At 37.7% G+C, this 14594-nt stretch overlaps 1 long non-coding RNA gene across 1 annotated transcript in view; it reads left to right on the top strand.

The window, feature by feature from the left end:
- Positions 1-378: 378 nt before the first annotated feature.
- Positions 379-14594, top strand: part of LOC118762285 — a 25432-nt gene continuing 11216 nt past the window's right edge. The window contains exons 1-2 of the long non-coding RNA XR_004998038.1: positions 379-411; positions 2938-2940. This is a non-coding gene — a long non-coding RNA (uncharacterized LOC118762285). The remainder of the gene's footprint in view (positions 412-2937; positions 2941-14594) is intronic.

Genomic DNA, 14594 nt, shown 5'->3' with positions numbered 1-14594 from the left:
GCAGCAACGCTGGAAACTGTTGGCTCTTGAATTATTCTTTCACTTCACATAATTTATTTTAAAAATGTATATATATATATATGCACACACACACACACACAATATATATATATATATATATATATATATATATAAATGTATGTATATATAAATATATATATATCTATGTGTATAAATATATATATATCTATGTATATGTATATATATATATATATACACACACAACACACATATATATATATACACATATGTATATATATATATATATGTGTATAAATATATATGTATCTATGTATATGTATATATATATATATATATATATATACACATACATATATATAAAATGTAGCAAGGCTGGCCCACTGGACTACAGATACAACTCAGTTTTGCCAACTGAGTAGATTGGAGCAAGTAAAATAAAGTGTCCTGCTCAAGATCACAACACGTCACCAGGAATCGAACTCACGACCTTATAAAATGTTAATACATCGTAACCTCATGTTTCATATTAAGCATATGCCAAGCAATCATCAGATGACAAATTTGATCAATTTCTTAAAAATCCGTAATAGGCCAGCTATCCACATGCATGCATACATACATACATACATACATACATAGCCACCGATAATAAAAAGAGTACTGGTGGAATGTCCCAATGAAAATCTCGATAAAATGTACACACAACAGACCTGACATCATGATTTGGGATAGAGAAGAGAAATTGTGTACAGTTGTGGAAATCATCTGCCCAGCAGATGTTAACACAAAGCTGAAAATCACTGAGAAAGAGAATACTTACGCTGATCTATTAAGAAATTTGCAGTTCGTCAATCCAAATTGCAAGTTCAAGTTTATACCTGTAGTTATTGGGGCATTGGGATATGTAACACACAGCCTAAATACCAATCTTGAGAAATTAGGCTTCCCAAAAGCAGAAAGGAGAAAGTTGATTAGAAAACTACAGATCCAAACCATCACTGGAATTGTAAAAATCTGTAAAATTTTCCAGAAGTTTATCCTTTAAGTATATACGAGCATGTCTAGATAGGCAAGTATATGAATGAGAAGACATACATAAAACAAAACATACAAATCTGCGCGTATACATACATAATACATACATACATACATACATACATACATACATACATACATACATACATACATACATGCATGCATACATACATGCATACATGCATATATACAAACAAGAACACTGTGTTGTTGGTGTTGAAATTCTTATGAAGTAACATTGGATTTAGTTTAGAAACCGGCTCTTTCTCTATATACAGGAAATCTTGAAATGAGACTGAATAATGACATACCTACATACTCTTTTACTATTTTACTTGTTTCAGTCATTTTGACTGCGGCCATGCTGGAACACCGCCTTTAGTCGAACAAATCGACCCCAGGACTTATGTTTTGGAAGCCTTGTATTTATTCTATCGGTCTGTTTGCCGAACCGCTAAGTTACGGCGACGTAAACACACCACCATCGGTTGTCAAGCGATGTTGGGGGGACAAACACAGACACACAAACACACACACACACACACATACATATATATACACATATACGAAGGGCTTCTTTCAGTTTCCGTCTACCAAATCCACTCACAAGGCTTTGGTTGGCCCGAGTCTATAGCAGAAGACACTTGCCCAAGGTGCCACGCAGTGGGACTGAACCCGGAATCAAGCTACTTACCACACAGCCACTCCTGCGCCTTCCACAGTCACTCCTGCGCCTACATACATGCATACACACACACACACACACACATACATACATACATACATACATACATACATACATACATACATACATACGAATGCACGTGTATGAATCTCATTAATTTTTTAGAAACGGCTCGAATTTGGCAACTGATGAATGATTGCTATAAGGTTAGCACTTCAGCTTAAAACGTGGATTTACAATATATTATTACTAAAGGATTACATATGTATTTACACACATATAAAGTCTACCATATTTATCGATACTCTAATTCTGTTATCTGTAGAAAGCATAGTTTGTGGTGAGAGGTTGAAGAGAAAGGAAACTTATTATGAAGAAAGAATAAAGCAGACAGAAAAATGCATGAGTGAAAGATTGACAGAGTAGGAGAGAAAGAGAGAGAGAGAGGACGACGATAGAAGGAAATAGTAGCTCCATAACAATCTGACGAGCAGACAGTAAGTTATAAATATGGTTGGAAGAAAATGGAATAAAAGAAAAAGAGATGGTGTATGTAATGCACTAAAAGAGGCCACGTGGAAAGACGTTAGATAAAGTTCAATGACAGAGAAGACGAATTAGAAAGGTAACGTGATAAAATATCAGGGACTATTCCGAGAAGAGAGGGTTAATCGTTACCATCGACTCCAGCTCTTGACTTCTGTTCTATTTCATCGACATCAGAGAGGTGAAATGCAAAGTTAACTTTGGTGGAACTTAAAAAGTAAAGGAATACGACTGGAACGATTCTGTCAAGCAACTCCCTGAGAATACTGTGAGTGCGTAAAAGGAAGGGAATGAGGAGACTACTTTATATGCAACAAGGACTTACAAATCAAGCAGACGAAGTTCTCAGACATATAGAAACTGTTCGACTTCAAAATCACTCTACGAAAATTGGACAGAAGAATTAGTATAAAACAAGAAGCCTAAGGAAAAGCAAAAGTAAAGACAGAGAAATCAAAAGATTAACTGAAAGAAGAAAATATGAAACATAAGAAAAAGATGCAGCAAAGCCTGAAGCAGACTGGTTTAAATTTCTCAAAAGTGACAGTAATGAATCACATCATTTTCGACAGGTACTATGCAAGTATTGATGTATGCTGCGATTGCGTGCGTGTGCGTGCACACACATATATATATACATATGAATATATTCGTGTAGTAAGAAGTTACTACCGGGTTCAGTCGCACAGCGTGTCTTCTACTATAGCCTCGGGCCGACTAAAGACTTCTGAGTGAATTTTGTTAGACGGAAATTGAAAGAAGCCCGCCAAATATATATATATATATATATATATATATATATATATATATATGCTATATATATGTGTGTATATATATATATATGTGTGTGTGTGTTTGTGTGTGCGTGCGTGTGTGTGTGTTTGTGTGTGTGTGTGTCTGTGTGTGTGTATGTGTATGCGTGTGTCTTTATGTCTGTCTTTGTTCTCTACCACCGCTTGACAACCGGTGTTGGTGTATTTACGCACCCATAACTTAGCGATTCGGCATGAGCGACCGATAGAATAAGTACCAGACTTTAAAGATGTACTGGGGACGATTCATTCGACCAGAATTCCTCATGACAATGTCGTGTCCCAGTATGGCCGCGGTCTGATGGCTGAAACATGTACAAAATATAACAACACACACACACACAACACACACACACACACGCACACATACACGCACGCACACATACACGCACACACACACACACACACACACGCACGCACGCACACGCACGCACACACACATAAATAGATAGATAGAGAGAGAGAAGAGGATGTTGAGGGAAAGAGGGTTAGGTGAGAGGGTGAGAAGGCGAAATAGCAAGTTGTTCTTTCAAACGTGATGAAAACATGACATTTACAGTTTCTGTTGAACTTTACAAAGCTTATAGCTTTTATATTTTTGCGCACATCTAAAACTGCACAACGATGTTTTTCCGACGTATAAACGTTTCCGAGTGTCCTGCAGTCTTTATCAAATATCCGAGCATTGAGATTCGCGTGTTCGTCTTGGTGTAAATTCGACTGACTGAACGAAATTCGGGTTTAACTATGTAATCATATTCATCTCACCTTTGAGCCAAAATTAACTTAGCTTAACTTAACTCAGCTGCGATAAACGTCAAGGAAAGACTTCTGCCGCCCCTCGCTCCCATTTTCTCCCAAATTTGTTTATTTTTGTAATTTTTTTTTTCGCCAAAAATCCCCGTTCTCGGATACGGATGTTCCGGAAAATTGCCAAAAGTCGGCATTGTGAAATTCCACGCCACCCCTTACCCCCCCACTTCTTCAATTTTGACTTTTTCCCCAACACTAACCCTAAAACCCTAACCCTAACCCTAACCATAAAACCCTAAAACCTTAACCATAACCATAAAACCTTGACCCTAAAGCCATAACCCTAACCCTAAAACCCTGCAACTCTGTCAGTTACGTAGATGAGGGGTTTCAGTCGATCCGATCAACGGAACAGCTTACTCTTGAAATTAACATGCAAGTGGGTGAGCATTCCACAGACACGCGTACCCTTAACTTTCTTCTCGGGGAGATTCGGCCTGACACAGAATGTGACAAGGCTGGCCCTTTGAAATAAATACATGTATGACTCATTTATGCCATCTGAGTGGACAGGAGCAACGTGAAAGAAAGTGTCTCGCTCAAGGACAAAATGCATCTTCACAAACACAAATAATATACATACTATACCTACCTACAGACAAACACATACATACAGTAAATATATACATACACATACATGCATGCATACACACACACACACATATTCTTTTCTACTCTAGGCACAAAGCCCGAAATTTTGGGGAAGATGGCCAGTCGATCAGATGGACCCCAGTATGGAACTGGTACTTAATTCATCGATCCCGAAAGGATGAAAGGTAAAATCGACCTCAACGGAATTTGAACTCAGAACGTAAAGACAGACGAAATACTGCTAAGCATTTCTCCCAGCGAGCTAACGTTTCTGGCAGTGATAATTTTAACTGATAATTTTATTTGTTTAATATTTCTTATATTTGAAAAAAGAAAGCTTTCTCGAAGTTATTATAGAATCTTTAACCAACCTATGCTATGTAATGCAATAAGCTTATATACAGTGTCTAACTTCTCACCTACATTGCTGAAATATTATTTTCAAACTTTTACATAATTTACAGATTGCAATGCTTCAAGAAAAGGGTTGTTTAAGGATGATGAATGAATCACTCGTGTTTCCAAAGGTGAATTATTCAAACCCCAAAGAATTCCTCTCAGCACATAGCTATGACGCTCCCCCACTACTTCTGTTCCTTATCAGAGATACCCATATCGTCAGCCAACTGGTTATGGTCAAACAAGTGACAAGCAGATCTGCGATATTGAGCAGAATATTTGCTGTAGTTCATCTTTTATACCAAGACAAAACATGTATATGACAACACTTCCAATCAGTTAAGATCAAAAGCAATGAGAGCCATTGCCTGATACTGCATCAGGACAGAGTAGAATATTTGTTGTAGCCCATCTTTTATACCAAAACAAAACCTGTACATCATCCTCATCATCATCGTCATCGTTGTTGTCGTTATTATATGTTTGGCTTTTGCTTTGTATTTGTGCAAGTTGACTCCAATTCTCACCAAGGGACCTCAAGAGGCAACAAGTTGATGTTATGACTAGGGTGCCATATGTTTGGTTTCGCACAGTGTATTGTTGCAAACCCTTGAACAATACTCTGTGCGAAACAAAATATGTCAAAACATAAGAAAATTACAAGTTTGTTTTAAAAGTAATTTGATGATAATATGGCAGTGTGATCATCAGGTGACAGTAAAAGGTGATTGCTGCCATGTACGTTTAAAAGTACTTTTGATGCTTACAGATTAAAATCTTCATACCATACAATTTTCAATTACCCAGTATAGGTCACGTGGTAGTTACTTAAGTTGCTACTCTGGGAGATTGAACCCAAAACCTCAAGACTGAGAAAAGAACCTTTTTAATTAGGCATACATAGTTGTAAGGTAATCACGTATTTATTGTTATGTCAATGAAAATCCATTTACATATATTAAACAACGGTGCAGTCATAGCTGTATAGTTAAGAACTTTGCTTCGCTACCATGTGGTTTCAGGTTCAGCCCCACCTTGCGACTCATTGGGTGTCTTCCACCATAGCTCCAAGTCGACCAATACCTTGTAAGTAAACTTGGTCAGCGAAAACTATGTAGAAGTCCGTTATTTATACACACACATATATTTGCTTACCCGCACGCATGTGTGTGCGTGTGCGCGCGTGCGCAGATCCCCGTATTTGTCTCCAGCTGCTTGACAACCGGTGTTGTTTTGATTGCGCTTCCTGTAATTTAGAGGTTCTGCCTAAAGAGAACAATAGACTAAGTACTCGGATGGATTTGATTGACTGAATCTTTCGGGCTGGTAGTCCAACATGGTCACAGTCCAATGAGTGAAACAAGTAAACATCTAAAAAAAAAAGAAGAAACAAAAGTATATTAGACATATAGGTGTAGGCGTGGCTGTGTGGCAAGAAGTTAGTTTCCCAACCACATGGTTTCTGGTTCAGTTGCAGAGCGTGACACCCTGAGCAAGTGTCTTCTACTATAACCTCGGATCCACCAAAGACTTGCGGGTGGATTTCATAGACGGAAACTGAAAGAAGCTCATTGTATATATATATATATATATACATACATTTTTCGTATACATTCGCTGCTTTCTTCCAAGGAATGTAATGCTCTTAGCTTACTTTTTCTTTGAGGTTGGCCAGATTGGAGCAATCTCGAGTATAACCAGCCGAAATTCCAAAGATAATCTGGAACTCGACTGAGGATAGAAAATTCCGAATCATCCGTCCTTGTTTTCCTTGTATTGTCTGTCTGGATGTCTTGCTTTCTTGTCCCATTTTTGTATTTTTTTAAATATACAATATAGGGCGGACGTACACTTTGGTCTCTTATATGCAAGTTATATATATATATATATATTATATATATATATATATACATTATACATATACATATATATATATATATACATATATAATATACAATACATATATCTATATACTATACATATGCTTAATATCATATTACTATAATATACATATACATATACATTATATATATACCTATAGTATACATATAATATATACACAGATATATAATATATATATTAATATAGATATATATATAATACATAGAATAACTATACATATATAATATACATACTACATATACATTATATATAATATTATATTACACTATACATATATATATATATATACATATCATACATATACATATACATATATAATATATATATATAATATATATATATATATATACCCAATACATTATATATATAATACATATTCTATTACATAACATACAGATACATATCTATATATTATATATATAATATACTATATACCATATACATATATATTATATATATATCTAGTATACACATATACATATATATATATATATATACTATATATATACAATATATATATATATACATATCTATATAACATATAATATATACATATACATATATATATATAATATATATATATATATACTATACATATATACACACATAATATATATACATATATATGATATATATATATATATATATATACATATAGAGATATATATTATATATATATACATATATATGTTATATATATTATAATATAATACATATATGTATATATATTATTATATATATATAACATAGATGTATATATATATATAATATATATATACATATACAATATATATATATATATATGTATAATATATATATATAATATATATATATACATATACATATATATATATATATATGTATATATAATAATAATATATATATATATATATATATATGCGTGTGCGGGTGTGTGTGTGTGATGTTTGCATGCGTGTTTCTGTCAATGTTTGTTCCCACTGCGGCTTGACTACCGGTGATGTTTTTTACGTACCCGCAACCTATCGGTTCGGCATAAAAGAAACCGACAGAATAAGAATCAGGCTTAAAAGTAAGTACTAGTGTCGATTCGTTCGACTAAAAAATTTTCTCCATGGCGGTGCCCCAGCATAGCCGCGTTCTAATGACTGAAGCAAGTAGAAGACAAAACAAAAGCAAAAAAAAAAACAAAGAGAAATATTACAAAGATGAACACAACCTAGTTAACATATTCTATGGTGTGTTACACAATTACTCATGTTCTCGTTTGTTGGATTCACATAAGTGAGTGTTTTATGTTGTTTACTATTAATAGTTCTATGTCACTTCCGATAATAAATGATAACGAGCTACACGAAAGCCTGAAGGAGGCCGAGATGCTCCAAGCCGGTGGCTTCGCTTGTTAATAATTCGTTGTTAATTTGCTGTGAATCAGTGATTATAACTCTAATACAATAATAACTACAGCCTGACTAAATATGTTTTAAATATAAATATGAAAGGGAACAGCCAGTCTGTCAAACAGACTAACAACCATACAGACAGATAAGATAAATAAACAGACGTACTGATATAGTACCATAGAACAAGACGGACATTCAGACAGACAACAAGATAGACATCTAGGCAAACTGGCAGAGCGCCATACAACCACCACACAACCATACTACCAGTCAGACAACCAGACAGACAAACAGACATAGCGGCAGACAGCCATACTACAACACAGCCATACACCCAAACAGACAGACAGACAGACAGACTGGCCACAGAAGCTCTACAACCAGTCACAGCCGGTTTATTGCAGACACTGATTCGATGAGAAGCAATTAATGCGATGAAAATATCGAATCTTGCCAGACGTGGTGCAAAGAGATAATAGAGGAGTGGTGGGTAGGTGTGATGTATATGAAGATGAGGGGGGAAGGGGTAAAGTGTGGGAGGGAGGCAGGGGTCAGGTGGTTGTGGTGTAGGGGGTGGTGAGCAATATGTATAACAACAAATGAGACAAAAATACAAACATAAATGTTTGCCATGTGTTAAATAAGGCCGCGTATCGCACAAATAAGCTTTATTTAGCAGACGTTCAGCTCTGCCACTTCCCTATGTCTATCTGCTACCACTACCACCACCATCACCATCAATACCACCACCACCACCAACAACAGCAACAACAACAACGACGACCACAACAACACCAACAACAACCACTAGCGCCACTACATCCCCCGCCACCACTTCTATCACCATCACCACCACTACCATCACCAGCATCACCGCTTCCATCACCACCACCACTACCACCACTACCATCATCAGCGTCACCGCTTCCATCACCACCACCACCACCACTACCATCACCAGCGTCACCGATTCCATCACCACCACCACTACCACTACCATCACCGCTTCCACCACCACCACTACCATTGCCACCACTACAAGTACCAGTACCGACACTACCACTACTACCATTACTTTTACCATCCAGTACTACCACAACTACAACCATCACTACCACATCTGTACAACCACTATCACTACCACCTCTACACTACCCCAATGAGGGGGAGTACTACAACCTACCACCACTACTACTACTACTACTACTACTACTACTACTAATAATAATAATAATAATAATAATAATAATAATAATAATACCACTCTTACCGCAATCATCAACACTGCAGTCAGTATGAATAACAACAACATCAGTAATGACAGACAGAAAAATATGTCTCCTCTCCCACTCTTTGCCACTACCGACATCAACAACAACAGCAACAACATACAGTCAGAAAGAATGAGAGTGGGGACAGACAGTCAGACAGTCAGACAGACAGACAGACAGAGAGAATAGCTTCTCCCCACACCTCGGCCCCACAACAGCAATGTGGTTTAATCGGTCGACAGAGACTTGAAACTAACCTTCATCAACACAGTAAAACTCAACCACCCGAGCAAAGCCGTCAACACCACCACAACCACCACCGCCACCGCTCCCACCACCACCACCACAACTACCATCCCCACTACCGCCACCATAATCGCCCACAACCGCCGCCACCACAACCACCACTGCCACCACCACCCCAACCACCATCACTACAACTACTGCCGCCATCACTTTTACCACAACCACAACTACCACCACAACCACCGCCACCATAATCGCCCACAACCGCCGCCACCACAACCACCACTGCCACCACCACCACTCCACCGCCACTCCAACCACCACCACCACAACTACTGCCGCCATCACTTTTACCACAACCACCACTACAACCACCACCACTCCACCGCCACCCCAACCACCACCGCCACCACCGCCACCACAACTACCATCCCCACTAACGCCACCATAATCGCCCACAACCGCTGCCACCACAACCACCACTACCACCACCGCCACCACCACAACTACCATCCCCACTACCGCCACCATAATCGCCCACAACCACCACTACCACCACCACCACTGCACCACCACCCCAACCACCACTACAACTACTGCCACAGCTACCACCACAACCAACAAAACCACCACCACCACCACCACCACAAACACCACCGACACAGCCACCATCAATGGAAAACCATTACTACCACCACAGCTACAACAATCAGACCACACCATTAACATCTTCACCGCCGTTAGACTACAGCCGCCTCCGCCACTATCAGCACCGACCACCTCGTCTCCGCGCCGCCGCTGTCACCACTTATCCGCCACCATCACTATCATCATCACCATCATCACTGCATTTATACCTCAGCCACTGTCAGCACCTCCATCATCACTACCATCGCCCCCTTCCCCTACGTGAACCTACCACTCTTCTGCCTCTGACATTATACCACCAACACCCCCTATGCACCTCAGTATCAACACCACCACCACCACCACCACCACCACCACTATCTCTTCCATATTACAGCGTCAGCCACTACTACCGCCGCCCAAACCACCACCACCACTACCACTAACACCCCCACCATCACCATGCTGTGTACATATTCAATTGACGTATTCATCCGCCACGGACGATTGAACTTTCCACGGTGAGATCAACACACAACGCAAGACACTGACTTATTACACATATTTAAAACACACAAGCACACACACACACATACACACTCAATACAAACACACATCTATGCACATACATACTGCAAATGCTTATAGCCTTATATAACACATGTATGTATGTATGCATGTATGTATGCGTGTGTTTGTGTATGTACATGTATGTATATCTATCTATATATGTGTATCATACATATATATATATATATATATATACACACGGGTAGGCACACACTCACACATATATGTATATACATACATAAATATACGCACATATTACACATGCATGAATGCTCGTACACGTGCTGTTAATATACCCTTACATAACTTTAATTCGTGTATGTGTTAATGTGTGTGTGTGTGCGAGCATGTTTAGGCATATCTGTATATACATATACAGCTACACACACACACACATATATATATATACATAATCAATCACACACACGCATACATAGATATATATACACATACATACATGCATAAATACACACACACATATACATACGTACCTACATACATAAATACGTACTTACATACATATATGGAGATGAACACCATTCCTCGTTGTGATCAGCTTGAAAAATTAAGATATTATTCTTAACATGAAACCAAAGGTAACCTTAATACACAAACAAAATATTTTATCTACTAATGTGACATTGGCACTCATTGTCGTCGTTCGACATTTGCGTATATATATATATATATATATATATATATATATATATATAAAGTTAATCCAAACAAGAAAACACAAAAAAACACAACAACGCGAGGACGTAGAACAAATATAGTATTATTGGACGCTCAGGAAAGAAGGAAAGAAAGAGGATTTAACGTTTCGAGCGGAGTTCTTCGTCGGAAACATAGGAGAAGGAAAGATCCAGAGAAGGGAAGACAGAGGAGAGAAAAAAAAAGGAAAAAAAGAAAGAAAAAAATATACAGGGGTTGGACAAACTAATGGAAACACCTAGCATCATAGCATCATAAGTTTGAAATATCTATAAAACCGTCAAAAGCTTATTTATTTATATGTTTTTTGATTTATCATTAGTGTTGCTGAATATGTTTTGCTAAAATGCTGTTTCTTTTCAGATATCATCAGAAAAAGGTAATTAAAATTCATTAAAATGACAGATCTATCGGACTTTCAAAGAGGTTAAATTGTTGGTGTTCGTGTGGCAGGCGATAGCGTAACGGAAACACCCGAAATGTTTGGTGTCTCGAAAGTAATGAAAACCTTTGAGAAAGAGGGAAAAATCTCCTCGTCGAAACAAAACTCCGGAAGAAAACCAAAGCTTTCAGATAGGAACTGTCGGACTCTTACGCAAATTGTTAGTAAGGATCACTACAGCACAGTTCCCAAAATTACTGCAGAGCTTAATGACCACTTCGAGAACCCAGTTTCCAAAACACTCTTCGCCGGGAGTCGCTTAAAGCCGGATTTCACGGGAGGGCTGCAATCAGAAAATCACTACTTTCAAAAACAAGATAGATAGATAGATAGATAGATAGATAGATAGATAGATAGATAGATAGATAGATAGATAGATAGATAGATAGATGTAGTTCTTCCTTCAGTTACCGTCTACAAAAACTACTCACAAGGCTTTGTGAATCCATATGCATATATTCATAAATCCCTTCATTATCATCATCATCATCATCATCATCACACAATAATAATCATTGTCGACGTCGTCATCGTGAACTCCATCTCGTCTAATTTGCTCGGCATTTTGAATACGCGCACGCCATCGGTCATGGTCTTGCTTTAGTTGAAGGAGGTCTTCGAGGATGCACCCAGTATCTCTAGCGAGTTGATCTATAAACGTCGCATTCGGACTACCTGCTCGAGTAGAGTACGGCCATGCTTTGGCATCCATAACAGTAAGTCACTTGACAGCTCTTGTTTAGCTCGCCAGTAATGTCCTGCAAAACGCAAGAGCCTTTCCCTTGTAATGGTATAAACAGGCAAGGTATCTCCATACAGCGGTTTCTTGGTGGGATAAAAGTTCTCCAAGGTATGTTGAAGACTGCTCTTAACCCCCATATAAAGGAACTGATTCTAATGCTGCGTGGAAGAAATTCCTCTTTAGCTTGTCAGATAGGGTTGAATTTTCTTTGGGCCAACCATGCCTTTGCTATCCAAGATCTTAGATCTTTTTCGTTTGAGGCTAACTCGGAACCGAAGTACATGAAATCATCATCTTTCTATATATAAAACTGAGAATGTGTGTCTGTCTGTCTGTTTGCCTAAAACTTGAGAACTACACAACCAATTTCATTCTAATTTTACACATGCCTTACTTAGGGTCCATGTAGTTTGATGGGCAAAACAAATGCTCAACTTCTTGCCTAGGGCGAGCCCATAGCAATATCATATCTTCTCCACTATTTCAGTATTACGTGTTAAAAGTGAAACAAAAACATTTCTCTATTTTATGTCAGATACTTTCACTTTAACAATAAAAATTAGAGATAATAATAACAATTGAATTATATGTAGTAAGTAATAATTAAAATCAAACTAAAGTATAATATAATAATTAAATCGTAACATAACAATTAAAAGTAAAAATAGCAATTGGTATAAAATTGCATCAATGACATGAACTTGAATAAGTGGTTTCACATGAATGGGAATAAATAAAAAAATAAAATTTAAGTGCAGAAATGGAATAGTCCAGATGGAGCTGTGCACATACCCTTTACCACAGCTTTTACATTAGATTATCTGCTAATTAGCTAGCATTAAGTATCTACATGAAGTTTGGCTGTATGTAATGTCTGTTTTCTCGAACATAGGCTTCTACTGAGTACTGGTGTTGGTTAATTTCTGATCCATAAAGGACTATAGCTTCAACTGAGTACTGCTTTTTGATTCACTGTAAGGTTTGTTGTTATTATTATTTCTGTTTAACTATTGTTATCCCGTTTGTTGGTTCCTCGTAAAGGAAGCGTTGTTGTGTTGCATTTGTTAAATAATTGTAAACCGTAACCCTTCCCTCTTTGGGAGAAGGAGCTTTGGTTATTGTTTAAAAATTGAATTGTGTCCCTCTTTAAAGAAATTGACAATATTTTCAACGTTTATATACTCTTTTACTCTTTTACTTGTTTCAGTCATTTGACTGCGGCCATGCTGGAGCACCGCCTTTAGTCGAGCAACTCGACCCCGGGACTTATTCTTTTTGTAAGCCCACTATCGGTCTCTTTTCGCCGAACCGCCAAGTGACGAGGACCGTAAACACACCAGCATCGGTTGTCAAGCAATGCTAGGGGAACAAACACAGACACACAAACACACACACATACATATATATATATATATATATATACGACAGGCTTCTTTCAGTTTCCGTCTACCAAATCCACTCACAAGGCATTGGTCGGCCCGGGGCTATAGTAGAAGACACTTGCCTAAGATGCCACGCAGTGGGACTGAACCCGGAACCATGTGGCTGGTTAGCAAGCTACTTACCACACAGCCACTCCTGAGCCTATGGAAGCATTTTTGTTAAAATGTCTTCGATAGAAGAAAGTCCAAAAATGAATTTCGCTGCAGCCGTCGGCGGGCGCGAACTCATTAAAATTAAAATGGAAGAAATACAAACTTATTTCGGATTGATCACCGACAAAGACGATGAATCTAGGTAACACCACCAAACGAAATAAAAAATTAAATTAAAGAAAAGACTATAAAGTATACAATGTCTATAAAGTATACAATGTAGAGAAAAAAAAATATTTA

The sequence above is a fragment of the Octopus sinensis genome, linkage group LG2 (assembly GCF_006345805.1).
Source record: "Octopus sinensis linkage group LG2, ASM634580v1, whole genome shotgun sequence".
Classification (NCBI taxonomy): Eukaryota; Metazoa; Mollusca; class Cephalopoda; order Octopoda; family Octopodidae; genus Octopus; species Octopus sinensis.
Note: the sequence above shows the minus strand (reverse complement) of the source record. Positions and strands in the feature narration are given on the sequence as shown.